The sequence below is a fragment of the Bos indicus x Bos taurus genome, chromosome 5 (assembly GCF_003369695.1).
Source record: "Bos indicus x Bos taurus breed Angus x Brahman F1 hybrid chromosome 5, Bos_hybrid_MaternalHap_v2.0, whole genome shotgun sequence".
Taxonomy (NCBI): Eukaryota; Metazoa; Chordata; class Mammalia; order Artiodactyla; family Bovidae; genus Bos; species Bos indicus x Bos taurus.
Window position 1 is genome coordinate 40,952,270 of NC_040080.1, and position 20,137 is coordinate 40,972,406.

Here is a 20,137-nt window from a genome sequence, read left to right on the forward strand (position 1 = left end):
GCACACAATGAGAAAATACTTTTTTCTGTTTTCTTTGCGTTAACTTACTCAGTTCTTTCTTAATGTGCCAGATACAGTGCTAAGCTATAGCACCATAATTATACTGAGTCAATACATATAATTACATGAATTATTTTATCTAATCTACACGCAAGCCTATGAGGTATTATTATTCCAATTTTACAGAAGACAAAACTAAAGGTGGGTCATTGGCTCCAAAGTATTGTTGTAATGGCATTAGATATAATCTGTATTGCTAAAGTGGCATACTAAAGTCTGAAATTTTCAGGAGAGTGACCGAGATCATGGAGTAGGAAGACTCCGAATTCACCTCTTCCCATGGGCACACCAAAATTACAACTTTTACAGAGCCACTTTCAGTGAGAATGCCCTAAAGATTAGTAGAAAAGAAGGAACCACAGTGAGACATGTTGGAGAGGCAGAGACACAGTATAGTTAAGATCCACACACCCTGGTAGGTGACCACCAAATTAGAGGATAATCAAAACTACAGAAGTTCTCCCCAAGCAGCAAGAGGTTGGAGCTCCATATTAGGCTCCCCAGTGTTGGGGTCCTGCACCAGGAAGATGTGTCCCCAGAACATTTGGCTTCAAAGGACAGCTGTGCTTGTGTACAGGAGAGTCAGAGAGCTATAGGAAACAGATACTACACCCTTGAAGGTCACACATGGCATCTCATACACTGAGTCCTAGCACAAAGACAGTAATTTGAAAGGCTCCTAGATCATATCCATCTACTGAGACAGAGAGACTACCAGAGAGACAGGAGGCCACTGGAACTGGGGACATAGACACTGGGAGCAGTATTTGGGGAGCTTGTTTAACCATGAGGACACTTGGTGTTGGTAAGTTTCAGTTTGGAGTTTTCCCGCTTGGCTATTAGTGCTAAGACACAGTCCTACCCACCAGACAAACTGTACCAGGCCTGGGTCCCACAGGCCCACATCCAGCCATGCCAAGGCCCACAGGGGCCAGAACTAACCCTGGAGCCTCCAGCCCCAGTACTAATGTGCCCTAGGACCTGGTCCCACCAAACAGCTGGCCAGCACCATGCCCGGGACACCTCAGCTAGTAATATCAGGACTGACATTGCCCATCAGTGGCTGTCAGCCTCAAGATGAGGCATGGCCAAGCAGCCAACAAGACTGCAGACCAACCTCACTTACCAGCATACCCATAGTAGTAGCCAGCTCCACCACAAAAGGATGGTCCACACAACCCACTAAGGGAGCATCCCAAAATTATATAGTTCTGGTGACCAGGGGGAGAGTGCTACTGAGCCACACATAGGTTGTCTCCTACATAAGATCACTTATCCAAGGTCAGGAAATGTATCAATCTACCTAATACATACAAATATACATGGAGAATCAAGCAAAATGAAGCAACAAAAGAATATGTTTCAAAAAAAGGAACCAGGTAAAACCCCAAAAGAAAAACTAAACAAAGTGGAGACAAGCAATCTGTCCAATAAACAGTTCAAGGTAATTATCAACAAAGATACTCAAAGACCTCAGGAGAAGAGATCAACACAATGAGAAGCTTAACAAAGAATTACAAAATACAAAGAGGAACCAAACACAGCTAAAGAATGCAATAATTGAAATTTTAAAATATACTAGAAGAAATCAATAGTATATTAGATGGTATAGAGGAATGGATCAGAGAAAGTATAGAGGAATAGATCAGAGAACTGAGGACAGAATATTGGAAATCACCCTAGCTGAACAGGAAAAAGAAAGTTTTTTTTTTTTTTTTAATGAGGACACATTAAGAGATGTTTGGAACAATATCAAACATACTAACATTTGCTTTATAGGGTCCAGAGAAAGAAAAAAGGGAGAAAGGGACAGAAAGCTTACTTGATCAATAATAGCTGAAAACATTCGTTAACCTGGAAAGGAAACAGACATGCATATCTAAGAAGAAAAGAGAGGCTCAAATGAGATGTACTCAAATAAGAAGTCCACAGGCTTCCATTGTGGCTCAGCTGGTAAAGAATCCACCTGCAATGCGGGAGACCTGGGTTCGATCCCTGGGTTGGAAAGATCCCCTCGAGAGGGGAATGGCTACCCACTCCAGTATTCTGGCCTGGAGAATTCCGTGGACTCTGTAGTCCATGAGGTTGCAAAGAGTTGAACATGACTGAGCAACTTTCACCAATCAACCAAAGAAGTCCACAACAAGACACATTGTAAGCAAAATGGCAAAAATTAAAATAAAGGGAGAATATTAAAAACCAGGAAGAGAAAAGCAAAAGTTGCAGTACAGGGAACACCCATAAGACTATCAGTTGGCTTTTAAGTATAAACTCTACAGGCCAGAAAGGAGTGGTATGAAATGTTTAAAGTGATGAAAGAGAAAAGCCTGCAATTAAGAATACTCTGCCCAGCAAAGCTATTATTCAGATGTGAAGAAAAAATCAAAAATTTTAGACACACACAAGCTAAAAAAGTTCAGCATGAAAACAGCTTTACAAGAAATGTTGAAGAAGCATAAAAGGCTGCAACTAGAAATATAAAATTACACAAAGGAAAAATCTCACTGGTAAAGGAAAATATATAGTAAAAGTAGTAGATGTTGCAATCACTTATAAAGCTAGTGGGAAGGTTAAAATACAAAACTAGTAAAATCATCTATATCCACAATAAGCAGTTAAGGGATACACACACAAAAAATAAATGTAAAATATGATGTCAAAAATAGTAAAAGGCCAGGGTTAAAAATATAGGACTGTTAGAATGCATTTGAACATAAGAAATGAGTAACTTAATAATATATATATAACATATATTACTACATATAAACCTCATGGTAACCATACCAGAAATTTATAATAGTTATACATACACACACAGTAAAGAGAAAGGAATCCAAACATAACAGTAAAGACAATCATCAAATCACAAGGGAAGAGAGCAAAAGAAGAAAGGAACAAAAAAGAACCACAAAAACAACCCCAAAACAATGAGGAAAATGGCAATAAATAGATTGCTGCTGTTTTTGTGTAGTAGCTAAGTTGTGTCTGACTCTTTCATGATCCCATCGATTATACTTGTCAATAATTACTTGAAATGTAAATGGACTAAATGCTCCAATCAAAAGACAAAAGGTGGCTGTTTGAATACTAAAACAAGGCTTATATACATGCTGCCTACATGATATTCACTTCAGGTTTAAAGACACATGCAAACTGAAAGTAACGGACTAGAAAAAGACATCACAGAAATAGAAAGCTGGGGTGGTAATACTTACACTAGACATAATAAACAAAGACTGTAATAAGAAATAAAAAAGGATGTTACATAATGATCAAGGGATCAATCCAGCAAAGTGTTATAGTAACTGTAAATATATATGCACCTAACATAAGAATTCCTACATATCGATAAATAAAGTCCATGGGGTCACAAAGAGTCAGGCACAACTGAGCAACTAACACACACAAAGGAAATTTTAACAAACATAAATGGAGAAATTAACATTAACATAATAATAGTAGGGGAATTAAACACTCCACTTACATCAATAGACAGAAAATCAATAAAGGAAATGGGCCTTAATTGACAGGTTAGACCAAATAGACTTAGTAGATATTCAAATATGTATGTAAGTAGATACAGTCCATCCAAAAGCAGCAGAATACACATTGTTTTCAAGTGGATATAGAATGTTTTCTAAGAAAGATTACATGCCAGATCATGAAAAAATTCTCAATAAGTATAAAAGATTGAAATCAGGTCAAGCATTTTTTTATGTTGACAGTGGTTAGACTAGAAATCAACTACAAGAAAAAAATGCAAAAATCACAAACACTTGAAGGCTATGCAGTATGCTACTGAATAACCAATGGTTCACTAAAGAAATCAAAGAAAAAAAAAATTTAAAACCTTGACACAAAAGAAGAAAAACAATGATCAAAAATCTATAAGACAGAGTAAAAACTTTTCTTAGAAGGAAGCTTTTAGTGATACAAGCCCACCTCAGATCCCAAGAGAAGTACCAAATAAGCAACCTAATCTTACACTTAACAAACCGGAGAAAGAAGAAAGCACAAAATCAAAATTTAGTAGGAGGAGGCTTCCAGTTCAAGATGGTGGAGTAGAAGGATGTGCGCAAATCTCCTTTGAAAGCACCAAAATTGCAACAAACTGTTGAACAACCATCAACAGGAGGATGCTGGAACCCACCCAAAAAAGATATCCCATGCCCAAAAACAAAGAAGCTGCAGTGAGACAGTAAGAGGAGTGCATCATGATAAAATTAAATCTCATACCCATCAGTCTGTGGACCACAGAATGGAGAACAATAATACCAAAACAGTTCTCACAGTTTTGTGAAGGTTCCAACCCCACGTCAGGCTTCCCAGCCTGGGGATCCGACAAGGCCAGGGAATCTGGTATTTAGGGCCAGTGGGATTTGCTTATAGGATTTCCAGAGGACTGGGGGAAACAGAGACTCCAATATGGAGGGCCCCATTTTGCCTGCACTAAGACCCAGAGGAGAGGGACAGGGACCCACAGGAAACTGAACCAAAACTACCTGCTAGTGTTAGAGGGCCTCCTGTGGAGGCATTGGTTAGCAGGGGCTCACCAAGGGATGGGGCACTGGAAGGTTGCATTGATGTAAACACTCTGGGAGTTCACCATTAACTCTACCATAGAGCTCATAGACCCCAGAGCTTTGTCACCTCAGGCTGAACAACTAATGTGGAGAGAGTGCAACCCCACCCATCATCAGATAATTGGATTAAAACTTTATTGAGCAAGGCCCTGCCCACCAGAGCAAGACCAAATTTCTCCCATCACCAGTCCCTCCCATTAACAAGCTTACACAAACCTCTTAGTCTCACCCATCAGAGGGCAGATAGAAGAAATAAGAGACACAGTATCACAGTGGCTAACACAAAATCCATATTACAGAAAGTTAATCCTAGGCAGAAAGTGAAGAGGAACTAAAAAGCCTTTTGATGAAAGTGAAAGAGGAGAGTGAGAAAGTTGGCTTAAGGCTCAACATTCAGAAAACTAAGATCATGGCATCTGGTCCCATCACTTCATGGGAAATAGATGGGGAAACAGTGGAAACAGGGTCAGACTTTATTTGGGGGGGCTCCAAAATCACTGCAGATGGTGATTGCAGCCATAAAATTAAAAAACGCTTACTCCTTGGAAGGAAAGTTATAACCAACCTAGGCAGCATATTCAAAAGCAGAGACATTTCTCTGCCAACAAAGGTCCATCTAGTCAAGGCTATGGTGTTTCCAGTGGTCATGTATGGATATGAGAGTTGGACTGTGAAGAAAGCTGAGCACCGAAGAATTGATGCTTTTGAACTGTGGTGTTGGAGAAGACTCTTGAGAGTCCCTTGGACTGCAAGGAGATCCAACCAGTCCATTCTAAAGGAAATCAGTCCTGGGTGTTCATTGGAAGGACTGATGCTAAAGCTGAAACTCCTATACTTTGGCCACCTCATGCAAAGAGTTGACTCATTGGAAAAGACTCTGATGCTGGGAGGGGTTGGGGGCAGGAGGAGAAGGGGACGACAGAAGATGAGATGGTTGGGTGGCATCACTGACTCAATGAACATGAGTTTGAATAAACTCTGGGAGTTGGTGATGGACAGGGAGGCCTGGCGTGCTGCGATTCATGGGGTCGCAAAGAGTGGCACACAACTAAACGACTGAACTGATGATGATGATGAATCATGAGGAAAAAGCAGAAAGTTTTGTCCTGATGAAGGGACAAAATAAAACCCCTGCTGCTGCTGCTGCTGCTGCTGCTGCTAAGTCGCTCCAGTCCGTGGGGTCGCTAAGAGTCAGACATGACTGAGTGACTTCACTTTCACTTTTCACTTTCATACATTGGAGAAGGAAATGGCAACCCACTCCAGTATTCTTGCCTGGAGAATCCCAGGGACAGAGGAGCCTAGTGGTCTGCCATCTATGGCGTCAAACAGAGTCGGGCACAACTGAAGCGACTTAGCAGCAGCAGCAGCAGTGTGTTATTCATCCCTGTTAGTTTGTTCTTTAGTTATTATTGGCCTTTGGTAAACATTTCTGGCATCTTTTCAACCTTTGCCTCCATTCTTTCTCTGAGATCCTGGATCATCTTCATTATCATTATTCTGAATTCTTTTTCTGGAAGGTTGCCTATCTCCAATTCATTTAGTTGTTTTTCTGGTGGGCTGCTGTCTATGGGGTCGCACAGAGTCGGACACGACTGACGCGACTTAGCAGCAGCGGTAGCAGCAACAGCAGGAATGGATAAATGACCTGGAGGACAAAATGGTAGAAATCACTGCCATACAACAGAATATAGAAAAAAGAATGAAAAGAAGTGAAGACAGCCTAAGAGACCTCTGGGACAATATTAAATGTACCAACATTCACATTATAGGGGTCCCAGAAGGTAAAACAAGAGAGAAAGGACCTGAGAAAATATTTGAAGAGATGACGGTTGAAAACTTCCTGAGGGCAAGAAAATAGTCCACAAAGTCAGAAAAGCACAGTCCCAGGAAGAATAAACCCAAGGAGGAACACACTGAGACACATAGCAATCAATTTGACAAAAATTAAAAACAGACATAAAATAGTAAAACCAACAAGGGAAAAACAACAAATAACATACAAGGGAACTCCCATCAGGCTATCAGCTGATTTCTCAACAGAAATTCTTCAAGCCAGAAGGGAATGGCATGATATATCTAAAGTGAGGAAAGGAAAGAATCTACAATCAAGAATATTCTACCCAGCAAGACTCTCCTTCACATTTGATGAAGAAATTAAAGTTTTCCAGAGAAGCAAAAGTTAAGAGAATTCAGCACCACCAAACCAGCTTTACAACAACTGCTAAAGGAATTTCTCTAGGCAGGAAACACAAGAGGAGAAGACCTACAGAGAGCAAACCCCAATTATCAGTATCGATATCAGTTCAGTTGTTCAGTCATGTCCAACTCTTTGCAGCCCCATTGCCTGCAGCACACCAGGCTTTGCTGTCCTTCACCATCTCCCAGAGCTTTCTCAAACTCATATCCATTGAGTCAGTGATGCCATTCAACTACCTCATACTCTGTTGTCCCCTTATCCTCCTGCCTTCAATCTTACCCAGCATCAGGGTTTTTTCCAATGAGTCAGTTCTTCACATCAGGTGGCCAAAGTACTGGAGCTTCAGCCTCAGCATCAGTCCTTACCATGAATAGTCAGGACTGATGTCCTGTAGGATTGACTGGTTTGATATCCTTGCTGTCCAAGGGAATCTCAACACTCTTCTCCAACACCACAGTTCAAAAGCACCAATTCTTCGGTGCTCAGCTTTCTTTATAGTCCAACTCTCACATCCATACATGACGACTAGAAAAACCATAACTTTGACTAGACAGACCTTTGTCAGCAAAGTAATGTCTCTGCTTTTTAATATGCTGTCTAGGTTGGTCATAGCTTTCCTTCCAAGGAACAAGCATCTTTTAATTTCATAGCTGTAATCACCATCTGCAGTGATTTTGAAGCCCAAGAAAATAAAGTCTGTCACTGTTTCCATTGCTTCCCCATCTATTTGCCATGAACTGATGGGACCAAATGCCGTGATCTTTGTTTGCTGAATGTTGAGTTTTAAGCCAGCTTTTCACTCTCCTCTTTGACTTTCATCAAGAGGCCCTTTAATTCCTCTTCACTTTCTGCCATAAGGGTGGTATCATCTGCATATCTGAGGTTATTGATAGTTCTCCCTGCAGTCTTGATTCCAGCTTGTGCTTCACCCAGCCCAGCATTGTGCATGATGTATTCTGCTTATAAGTTAAATCAACAGGGTGACAATATACAGCTTTGACCTGCTCCTTTCCCGATTTGGAACCAGTCTGTTGTTCCATGTACAGTTCTAACTGTTGCTTTTTGACCTGCATACAGATTTCTCAGGAGGCAGGTAAGGTGATGTGGTAGTCCTGTCTCTTGAAGAATTTTCCACAATTTATTGTGATTCAACAGTTAAAGGCTTTAGGGTACTCAATAAAGCAGACGTAGATGACTCTTGCTTTTTCTATGATCCAACGCATGTTGGCAATTTGATCTCTGGTTCCTCTGGCTTTTCTAAAACCAGTTTGAACATCTGGAAATTCACAGTTCACGTATTGCTGAAGCTTGGCTTGGAGAATTTTGAGCATTACTTTACTAGAGTGTGAGATTTCACATATGGTGATATACATATTTCAATGCTATTCTCTCAAATCATCCCACCCTGACCTTCTCCCATATAGGCCAAATGCCTATTCTTTACATCTATGTCTCTTTGGCTGCCATACATATAGGATCATTGTTCAGCCATGAAATTAAAAGATGCTTACTCCTTGAAAGGAAAGTTATGACCAAGCTAGAATGCATATTAAAAAGCAGAGACATTACTTTGTCAACAAAGGTCCATTTAGTCAAGACTATGGTTTTTCCAGTGGTCATGTATGGATGTGAGAGTTGAACTATGAAGAAAGTTGAACACTGAAGAATTGATGCTTTTGACTCTTGGTAGTCCCTTGGTCTGCAAGGAGATCCAACCAGTCCATCCTAAAGCACATCAGTCCTGGGTTTTCATTGGAAGGACTGATGTTGAAGCTGAAACTCCTATATTTTGGCCACCTATGCGAAGAGCTGACTCATTTGAAATGACCCTGATGTTGGGAAAGACTGAAGGCAGGAGGAGACAGGGATGACAGAGGATGATATGGTTAGATGGCATAACCAACTTAATGGATATGAGTTTGGGTAAACTTCAGGAGTTTGTGATAGACAGAGAGACCTGGCATGCTGTGGTTCATGGGGTCACAAAGAGTTGGACATGACTGAGTGACTGAACTGAACTGAACTGATTTTGGTCATACCCAAATGGTGTAGTCGTTTTCCCCACTTTTTTCAATTTAAGTCATAATTTGGCAATAAGGAGTTCATGATCTGAGCCACAGTCAGCTCCCAGTCTTGTTTTTGCTGACTGTGTAGAGCTTCTCCATCTTTGGCTGCAAAGAATATAATCAATCTGATTTTGGTATTGACCATCTGGTGATGTCCATGGATAGAGTCTTCTCTTGTGTTGTTAGAAGAGGATTGTCATTACCATTTTCCTAAATTCCACAAATATGCCTTAATATACTAATTTGTGTTTCCCTTTCTGGCTTATTTTACTTTGTATCAGGAAAGAAATACATAAAGGCTGAATATTAACACCCTGCTTATTTAACTTATATGCAGAATACATCATGCAAAATGCTGGGCTGGATGAAGCCCAAGCTGGAATTAAGATCGCTGGGAGAAATATCAATAACCTCCGATATGCAGATGACACCACTCTTATTGCAGAAAGCGAAGAAGAACTAAAGAGTCTCTTGATGAGGGTGAAAGTCTCAAATATTTAGTGAGACTAAAAATGTCGACTTAAAACTCAACATTCAGAAAACTAAGATCATGGCATTCAGTCTCATCACTTCATGGCAAAATAATGAGGAAACAATGGAAACAGTGACAGACTTTACTTTCTTGGGCTCCAAAATCACTACAGATGGTGACTGGAGCCATGAAATTAAAAAATGCTTGCTTCTTGGAAGAAAAGATATGACAAACCTAGACAGCATATTAAAGAGATATTACTTTGCCAAAAAAGGTCTGTCTTGTCAAAGCTATGATTTTTCCAGTAGTCATGTATGGATGTGAGAGCTGAACTGTAAAGAAAGCTGAGCATCAATGAATTGATGCTTTTAAACTGTGGTGTTGAAGAAGACTCTTGAGAGTCCCTTGAACTGCAAAAGGATCCAACCAATCAATCATAAAGGAAAGCAATCCTGCATGTTCATTGGAAGAACTGATGCTGAAGCTGAAACTCCAATACTTTGGCCACCTGATGCGAAGAAATGACTCATTGGAAAAGACCCTGACGCTGGGAAAGTTTGGAAGCAGAAGCAGATGGGGACAACAGAGGATGGGATGTTGGATGCCATCACCGACTTGATGGACATGAGTTTGAGTAAGCTCTGGGAGTTGGTGATGGACAGGGAAGTCAGGCAGGTTTCAGTCTAGGGGGTCACAAAGAGTCAGACATGACTGAGTGACTGAACTTCCTCTGTATAATAGATTCCAATTTCATCCACCTCATTACAACTGACTCAAATGTGTTCTTTTTCAAAGCTGAGTAATATTCCATTGTGTATATGTATCACAACTTCCTTATCCATTCATCTACCAATGGACATCTTAGTTACTTCTGTGTCCCAGCTATTGTAAACAGTGCTGCAATTAACAATGAGTAAACACATGTCTCTTTCAATCCTGACTTGCTTGGTGTGTATGCTCAGCAGTGGGATTGTTGGGTCATATATCAGTTCTATTTCCAGTTTTTTAAGGAATCTCCACACTGTTTTCCATAGTGACTGTATCAGTTTGCATTCCCACCAACAGTGTAAAAGGGTTCCCTTTTCTCCACACCCTCTCCGGTGTTTATTGTTTGTAGACTTTTTGATACTGGCCATTCTGACTGGTGTGTGATGATACCTCATTGTGGCTTTGCTTTGCATTTCTCTAATATGAGTGATGTTGAACATTTTTTCATGTGTTTATTAACCACCTGTATGTCTTCTTTGGAGAAATGTCTCTTTAGTTCTTTGACCCACTGTTTGATTGGGTTGTTCGTTTTTCTGGTATTGAGCTGCATAAGCTGCTTATATATTTTGGAGATTAATTCTTTATCAGTTGTTTCATTTGCTATCATTTTCTCACATTATGAAGGCTGCCTTTTCACTTTGTTTACAGTTTCCTTCATTGTGCAAAAGCTTTTAAGTTTAATTAGGTCCCATTTGTTTATTTGTTTTTATTTCCATTACTCAGGGTGGTGGGTCATAGAGGATCTTGCTGTGATTTATGTCAGAGTGTTATCCCTATGTTTTCCTCTGAGAGTTTTATAGTTTCTGGTATTAAATTTGTATCTTTAATCCATTTTGAGTTTATTTTTCTGTATGGTGTTAGAAAGTGTTCTAGTTTCATTCTTTTGACCAGTTAGTGGTTGACCAGTTTTCCCAGCACCACTTGTTAAAGAGATTGTCTTTTCTCCATTGTATATTTTTGCCTCACTTTGTCAAAAATAAGGTGTCCATAGGTCCATGGATTTATCTCTGGGCTTTCTGTTTTGTTCCATTGATCAATATTTCTGTCTTTCTTATGGTACCATACTCTCTTTATGACTGTAGCTTTATAGTTATAGTCTGAAGTCATGAAGTTTGATTCCTCCAGTTCCATTCTGCTTTCTTGAGACTGCTTTGGATATTCAAGGTTTTTTGTGTTTCCATACAAAATGTGAAATTATTTGTTCTAGTTCTGTGAAGAATACCATTGGTAGCTTGATAGGGATTACATTGAATCTATAGATTGCTTTGGGTCGTATACTCATTTTCACTATATTGATTCTTACAATCCATGAACATGGTATATTTCTCCATCTATTTGTGTCATCTTTGATTTCTTTCATCAGTGTTTTCTATAGATAGATCTTTTGTTTCTTTAGGTAAATTTATTCCTCGGTATTTTATTCTTTTTGTTGCAGTGGTGAATGGGATTGTTTCTTTAATTTTTCTTTCTGTTTTTTTCACTGTTACTCTATAGGAATGCAAGTGATTTCTGTGTATTAATTTTATATCCTGCAACTTTACTGTATTCATTGATTAGCTCTGATAATATGTTTAGAGTTTTCTATATAGAGTATCATGTCATCTGCAAAAGTGAGAGTTTTACTTTTTCTTTTCCAATCTGGATTCCTTTTATTTCTTTTTCTTCTCTGATTGCTATGGCTAGGACTTCCAAAACTATGTTGAATAGTAGTGGTGAGAGTGGGCACCCTTTGAACACAAATGCCCATATTTTTATTTTGCACTGCATATTATGTAGCTGTTCCAGGTATGTTTCTTCTCTATATGGATAAGCTCTGGTGATGTCATTCACCAATTTTCTTTGACTTGTCTGCCCACTAAGTAAGGGGATTGGATGATCTTTACAGTGTCTTCACAGTGACTTGAATTGAATATTTCCATTTGAGCTCTAGCATGTTAGTTGGGATTATCAGAAGACAATTCCCAGATCTACAAAATGATGTTAGTACATTTGTCTTTCTTGCAAAAGCAGAATTGAATAAGAAAGTGATATTAAGTATGAACAGTATAATTTGTGATATATTAGTGAGTGGGAAGGCAACAGTGGAATTTAGTTAGAGGGGGTACAAACTCATTCAGTGTAATATGACTTTCCTCAAGAAGGGTGCCAATAACAGAACAGACCCAACTACTATATCTTTATAGAAGGAAAGGGTTTTGTTAGTGAAAGAAGCATAAAACAAGCAAGTGCTCCTAATGTTTGTTTGCACAGCATTCATTTTCATATGTACAATCACAAGCCTATTTCTGGGACAAGGAAATACATTTGTTTTCTGTTATTCCTTAGGTGAAAAGCAGAGCTATGAGTATCTTTTTGCACATAAAGAATTCTGCATTATCTTTAATTCACTTGATAAACAGAAGAGTTTAAATTATAGAGCCTTGCAATTTCATTAAATATCAGTTGATGAATGCCAATTCTTCTGTGAGCTTATCTCCCCCCTCCTTTTTCTGTTAGAAAGCCTCTTTAATTTATCTTGTTAGGCTAACCAATGAAAATATATGACAAAACTGCTTAAGTTGATTTCTGGAGTCCAGTGTTGTATATTCCATTTTGTTAGCAAGTCATTTCTTTCCTTTAACAGAATTCATAGAATATTTGTGAATAATTTGTTTCACTCTTATTTTTTAAAAGAGGGAGAGACCTGGAAAGGCAGATTTTTAATTGATTACTGAGCTTCTGAAATTTAATAAGAATTAAACAAGATGATTATTTGGAAAGTAATACACAAGTCAATGAGTTAAAAATAAATATTTTTGTTAATGATTATAACTGTTTCTACTAACACCTCCCTACCAAATGTAATTAGTTTTGGAATGATTCCAAATGGCTTCCTTTAAGGTTAAAATAATTGCAATGCCATGCCAGCTTTCCAAATTTAAACAATTTATTAGCAATATTGATCTGAATTCAAATGAACTACAAGATAGAGTGTATCTACCAGTTTCCACTTAGGATGAACGTACTTTAAAAGGGGCTATTTACCATTTGGGATAGATAACCATAACTCTATAGTATTAAAGGATTGATTTTAGTTCTATTTCCATTTTAAAACTATTTTTGTTTCAGAAGCTGCTTTTTAAAACTCAAATGAATATACTTAAAATACTGATCTAAAAAATTTCATTGAGATTATAACTTTAAAAAACATTCTTTCTATTTGCCTTTTTAATACAACATTGGAATTTTAGAACACAAAAAGAGACTAAAGGCAACACACATGGCAAAGCTAAAAAGAGAACTTAAAGCCAAAATGGATAATATCACACACAGCTGCAAAGATTCCATAGTTCTAGCTGCAGCTAGATATGAAATTGAAAATGTTTCTATTTCAATTGTTTCCCATGCCCCTAATTTTCTTTTTTAAAAGTATTTATTATAGAAAATGTACAATCTTTACAGACGTAGAGAGAACAGCATAATGAACCTGCGTGCTCAGCACCCAGCTTCACAAATCGTCAACAACTGTCCAGCCTCATTTCATCTCTGTTTCTACTCTCCCACCTCAATCCCACAGGGTTATTTTGCAGCAAACCTCAAACAACTTATCATCTTATAAGTATATGTGTTAGTATGAATTACTAAAAGAAAACTCTTAAAAAGTATAATCTAAACAGTTATTACTCTAAAATATTAATGATTTCTAAATATCACCATATATCCATTAAATGATTAAATATCTCTAATAATTATCTTACAAAGGTTTTTTAACAGTTGTTTTGCTTAAATCAGAAATTAAACCAAATCAACACATTTAATTTCCTTGAGAAATCTCTTAAGTCATTTTAGATCTATAGTTCCTCTTACTTCCTCTTGTTTTTTCCTTGCAGTATGTTTATTGACATAACTGGGTCCTTTTGTTTAGAGTTTCCCACATTCTGGATTTTGTTGATTGTTACGCCCAGGTTATAAGTTCACTTGTATTTTTGTTTCCTGTATTTACTATAAACTAAGGGACTAGATCTGATAGACAGAGTGCCTGATGAACTATGGATGGAGGTTTGTGACATTGTACAGGAGACAGGGATCAAGACCATTCCCACGGAAAAGAAATGCAAAAAAAGGCAAAATGGCTGTCTGGAGAGGTCTTACAAATAGCTGTGAAAAGAAGAAAAGTGAAAAGCAACGGAGAAAATGAAAGATACAAGCATCTGAATGCAGAGTTCAAAGAATAGCAAGGAGAGATAAGAAAGCCTCCCTCAGTGATCAATGCAAAGAAATAGAGGAAAACAACAGAATAGGAAAGACTAGAGATCTCTTCAAGAAAATTAGAGATACCAAAGGAACATTTCATGCAAAGATGGGCTCAATAAAGGACAGAAATGATATGGATCTAAAAGAAGCAGAAGATATTAAGAAGTGGCAAGAATACACAGAAGAACTGTACAAAAAGGAGCTTCACAACCAAGACAATCATAATGGTGTGATCATTCACCTAGAGCCAGACATCCTGGAATGTGAAGTCAAGTGGGCCTTAGAAAACATCACTATGAACAAAGCTAGTGGAGGTGATGGGATTCCAATTGAGCTATATAAATTCCTGGAAGATGATGCTGTAAAAGTGCTGCACTCAATATGCCAGCACATTTGGAAAACTTAGTAGTGGCCACAGGACTGGAAAAGGTCAGCTTTCATTCCAATCCCAAAGAAAGGCAATGCCAAAGAATGCTCAAACTACTGCACAATTGCCCTCATCTCACACGCTAGTAAAGTAATGCTCAAAATTCTCCAAGCCAGGCTTCAGCAATATGTGAACTGTGAACTTCCAGATGTTCAAGCTGGTTTTAGAAAAGGCAGAGGAGCCAGAGATGAAATTGCGAACATCTGCTGGATCATCGAAAAAGCAAGAGAGTTCCAGAAAAACATCTATTTCTGTTCTATTGACTATGCCAAAACCTTTGATTGTGTAGATCACAATAAACTGTGGAAAATTCTGAAAGAGATAGGAATGCCAGACCACCTGACCTGCCTCTTGAGAAACCTGTATGCAGGTCAGGAAGCAGCAGTTAGAACTGGACATGGAACAACAGACTGGTTACAAATAGGAAAAGGAGTACATCAAGGCTGTATATTGTCACCCTGCTTATTTAACTTCTATGCAGAGTACATCATGAGAAATGCTGAGCTGGAAGAAGCACAAGCTGGAATCAAGATTGCCAGGAGAAATATCAACAACCTCAGATATGCAGATGACACCACCCTTATGGCAGAAAGTGAAGAGGAACTGAAAAGCCTCTTGATGAAAGTGAAAGAGGAGAGTGAAAAAGTTGGCTTAAAACTCAACATTCAGAAAAGTAAGATCATGGCATCTGGTCCCATCACTTCATGGAAAATAGATGGGGAAACAGTGGAAACAGTGACAGACTTTATTTTTTTGGGTTCCAAAATCACTGCAGATGGTGTTTGCAGCCATGAAATTAAAAGATGTTACTCCTTGGAAGGAAAGTTATGACCAACCTAGATAGCATATTGAAAAGCAGAGTTATTACTTTGCCAACAAAGGTCCATCTACTCACTGCTATGGTTTTTCCAGTGGCCATGTATGGATGTGAGAGTTGGACTGTGAAGAAAGCTGAGCACTGAAGAATTGATGCTTTTGAACTGTAGTGTTGGAGAAGACTCTTGCAAGTCCCTTGGACTGCAAGGAAAGCCAACCAGTCCATCCTAAAGGAGATCAGTCCTAGGTATTCATTGGAAGGACTGATGCTAAAGCTGAAACTCCAATACTTGTCCACCTCATGAGAAGAGTTGACTCATTGGAAAAGACCCTGATGCTGGGAGGGATTGAGGGTAGCAGTAGAAGGGGACAACAGAGGATGAGATGGCTGGGTGGCATCACCAACTCGATGGATATGAGTTTGAGTGAATCCCGGGAGTTGGTGATGGACAGGGAGGCCTGGCGTGCTGTGATTCATGGGTCACAAAGAGTCAGACATGACTGAGCGACTGAACTGAACTGAACTATAAACTCTAAGAGCCTAGACCTAGAGGCTTAGTCAGATCAGTGTCTGATTCCCCTCCACATCACCACCCCCACCCCTGGCCTGAGTGCTTTGTAAAAGGTTTATTGTACTTCCATCAGGAGAATGTCTGCTTTTCTGCTTTGTGGCACCAAAATTGGTTCTTGTGTTGTCAGGCTGATCCATCTTAATCAGCCTTTGAATATTTTAGCAGCCATTGTGAATCATTGCCCTAGATCCATTATTTCAAAAGAAGAGAAATGTAACTTTTAAAATACATTTGTAAGAGGCAGGCTGTGGGTATGATGTGCGACAAAACTGTGCCATCTCCCTGTAAAGTCTGATCATCACAGGAGTCTTCACAAGGTTGGTAAGCACACAGCAATTAGCCAAGACACTGTACAAAAGCAAGACTTACTGTGGGAGGATGCAAGGACGACCCAGACTCAAAATGAAAAAAGCAATGATCAAGCCTTCAGCACATGCTGTACTAATTGTAATTTTTAACAATAGCATTTGTAGGAGAAAGAATTGAGAAACACCACTGAAATATACCTATCCTGGCTTTCAGCCCATCTATCCATTGAGGCTTGAGAGTAGTGGGAAAGAACAATCCCACTCCTTGACCCTCAACCTGATCACTGTTGACTTTCATTTTCCAACCCTGAAGGAATAGGGGGGAAAGGCCAAAATCAGGTGGCAAGAGTTGGGAAGGGCAATTCCACACCAATAGCTTTGGGTACCTACCATTCAATTGGATTTTAGTCACCTCATTTTTTAAACTAAACTTTGTATAATCTGTGAAAAAAACAAACTTAGTAGCTTTATGAAATGTTGGGGATGAATATGAATTCTTTAGAATCTGGCCTTAACTCATGGTAACATGCCTGCTACATTATAATTGATCTGTAGGAGCAAATGTAATGGCGCACTATACTGGCATGTCAGTAAGGGTTTTCTTTGACTCCCTCTCAACTAATGAAGGAAAGTGCTGATCCCCTAGAGATTGTTGTGTTGGCCAGATATGTTAAACATAAACTTCATGATGACAATAGACTCCACACAGGCAAGCCCTGTTGATTCCCAGAGTGATTTTGATAATGTGATAGATGAATGAAAACATCTTCTGTGGAAAATTATTTGCCTGTGTGTGTGTGTGTGTGTGTGTGTGCAATTTGTGTCAAAAACTAATGCAGCATGAAAAAAAACAAGAAAGAATTTCAACTGGATTAATAGATTTAGCTCTTCTGTGGTGGCTTTTTTTTAATTTTTTAATATAAATTTGTTTATTTTAATTGGAGGCTAAATACTTTACAATATTGTGTTGGGTTTGCCATCCATTGACATGAATCCACCACTGGTGTACATGTGTTCCCCATCTTGAACCCCCCTCCCACTTCCCTCCACCTCTGGGTCATCCCGGTGCACCAGGCCCGAGCACCCTGTATAATGCATTGAACCTGGACTGTTGGTTCGTTTCACATATGATATTATACATGTTTCAATGCCATTCTCCAAAACCATCCCACCCTCACCCTCTCCCACAGAGTCCAAAAGACTGTTCTATACATCTTTGTCCCTTTTGCTGTCTTGCATGTAGGGTTATCGTTACCATTTTTCTAGATTCCATATGTATGTGTTAAGATACTTACTCCTTGGAAGGAAAGTTATAACCAACCTAGACAGCATATTCAAAAGCAGGGACATTACTTTGCCAACACAGGTCCGTCTAAGTCAAGGCTATGGTTTTTCCTTGGTCATGTATGGATGTGAGAGTTGAACTGTGAAGAAAGCTGAGCACCGAAGAATTGATGCTTTTGAACTGTGGTGTTGGAGAAGACTCTTGAGAGTCCCTTGGACTGCAAGGAGATCCAACCAGTCTATTCTAAAGGAGATCAGTTCTGGGTGTTCTTTGGAAGGACTGATGCTAAAGCTGAAACTCCAGTACTTTGGCCACCTCATTCGAAGAGTTGACTCATTGGAAAAAACTCTGATGCTGGGAGGGATTGGGGGCAGGAGGAGAAGGGGACGACAGAGGATGAGATGGCTGGATGGCATCACCAATTCAATGGATGTGAGTTTGAGTGAATTCCGGGAGTTGGTGATGGACAGGGAGGCCTGGCGTGCTGCGATTCATGGGATCGCAAAGAGTCAGACACGACTAAGCGACTGAACTGAACTGATACTGTATTTAATTTTTAAAATTCTTTGCTTAAAGGGAGGCCAACATACAGCTACATTTGGTTTTTTAAGAGTTTGGAAAAAGAGATTGAGCTTCCATTTCATGTTTTTGTGCCCTGATTTCTCTCTTTCCCAGTTCTATTTATACATTGGAAGGCTTTAGAAGTCAGAGTCTCCCGCTACTTAGTAATTTCTCAAGGGAGGGACAACCATTTTTCTGTGTAAAGATTAATTACTAAAGACATGACTTTAAGTGCTCTGATTCTGTTATAACAAACATAAAAGTAAATGCTTGTAAAAATGGAAATCCTGATTCATGGGCATTTTTCCTAATAAAAATGAACAATGGATGAGATAGATGCAAAAATGTCAATACAGTAACTATAACTCTGTTGACCTAGAATGTTTTGCAAGTGACATGTGGGCTGTATTGAAGAGATTTCCTTTCAAGAGATTTTATAACCCCAGCTATGTCCTTAGATTTTGGAAGAGTAGGTAAATACAGCTGATTGTTGTTCAGTTGCTAGGTCATGTTCGACTCTTTGTGGAGTCCTCACGGACTATGGCATGCTAGTCTTTCCTGTTCTTCACTATCTCCAGGACTTTGCTCAAACTCATGTCCATCGAATCAGTAATGCCATCCACCCTCTGTCAACACCACTTTCCTCCTGCCTTCAATCTTTCCCAGCATCAGGGTCTTTTCCAGTGAATCAACTCTTCACATTAGGTGGCCAAAGCACTGGCGCTTCAGCTTCAGCATCAGCACTTCTAAGGAACATGTGGGGTTTATTTCCTTTAGGATTGACTGACTTGATCTCCGGGCTGTCCAAGGGATTCTCAATACTCTTCTCCAGCACCACAATTAGAAACAATCAATTATTTGGTGCTCAGCCTTCTTTATGATCCAACTCTCACATTTGTACACAACTACTGAAAAAACCATAGCTTTGACTATAGGGACCTGTAAAGGGAAAATAATGTCTCTTCTTTTTAATACACTGTCTCAGCTCAGTTCAGTTCAGTTGCTCAGTCATGTCAGGCTCTTTACAGCCCTATGGACTGCAGCATGCCAGGCTTCCCTGTCCATCACCAAATCCCAGAGCTTACTCGAACTCATGTCCGTTGAGTCAGTGATGCCATCCAACCATCTCATCCTCTGTCTCCCCTTCTCCTCCCACCTTCAATCTTTCCCAGCATCTGGGTCTTTTCCATTGAGTTAGTTCTTTGCATCAGGTGGCCAAAGTATTGGAGTTTCAGCGTCAGCATCAGTCCTTCCAATGAATATTCAGGACTGGGATTCCCCTTTGGATAGATTGGCTGGATCTCCTTGCAGTCCAAGTGACTCTCAAGAGTCTTTTCCAACACTACAGTTCAACAGCCTCAATTCTTTTGTGCTCAGCTTTCTTTATAGTCCAACTCTCACATCCATACCTGACTATTGAAAAAACAATAGCTTTCACTAGACGGACTTTGTTGGCAAAGGAACACCAACCTACACAGCATATTAAAAAAGCAGAGATATTACTTTGCCAAAAAAAAAGTCCATCTAGTCAAAGCTATGGTTTTTCCAGTAGTCACGAATGGATATAAGAGTTGGACTATAAAGAAAACTGAGCACAAAAGAACTGAGGCTTTTGAGTTGTGATGTTGGAGAAGACTTTTGAGAATCCCTTGGACTGTAGGGAAATCCAACCAGTCCATCCTAAGGGAAATCAGTCCTGAATATTCATTGGAAGGACTGATGCTGACACTGAAACTCCAATACTTTGGGCACCTGATTCGAAGAACTGACTGATTTGAAAAGACCC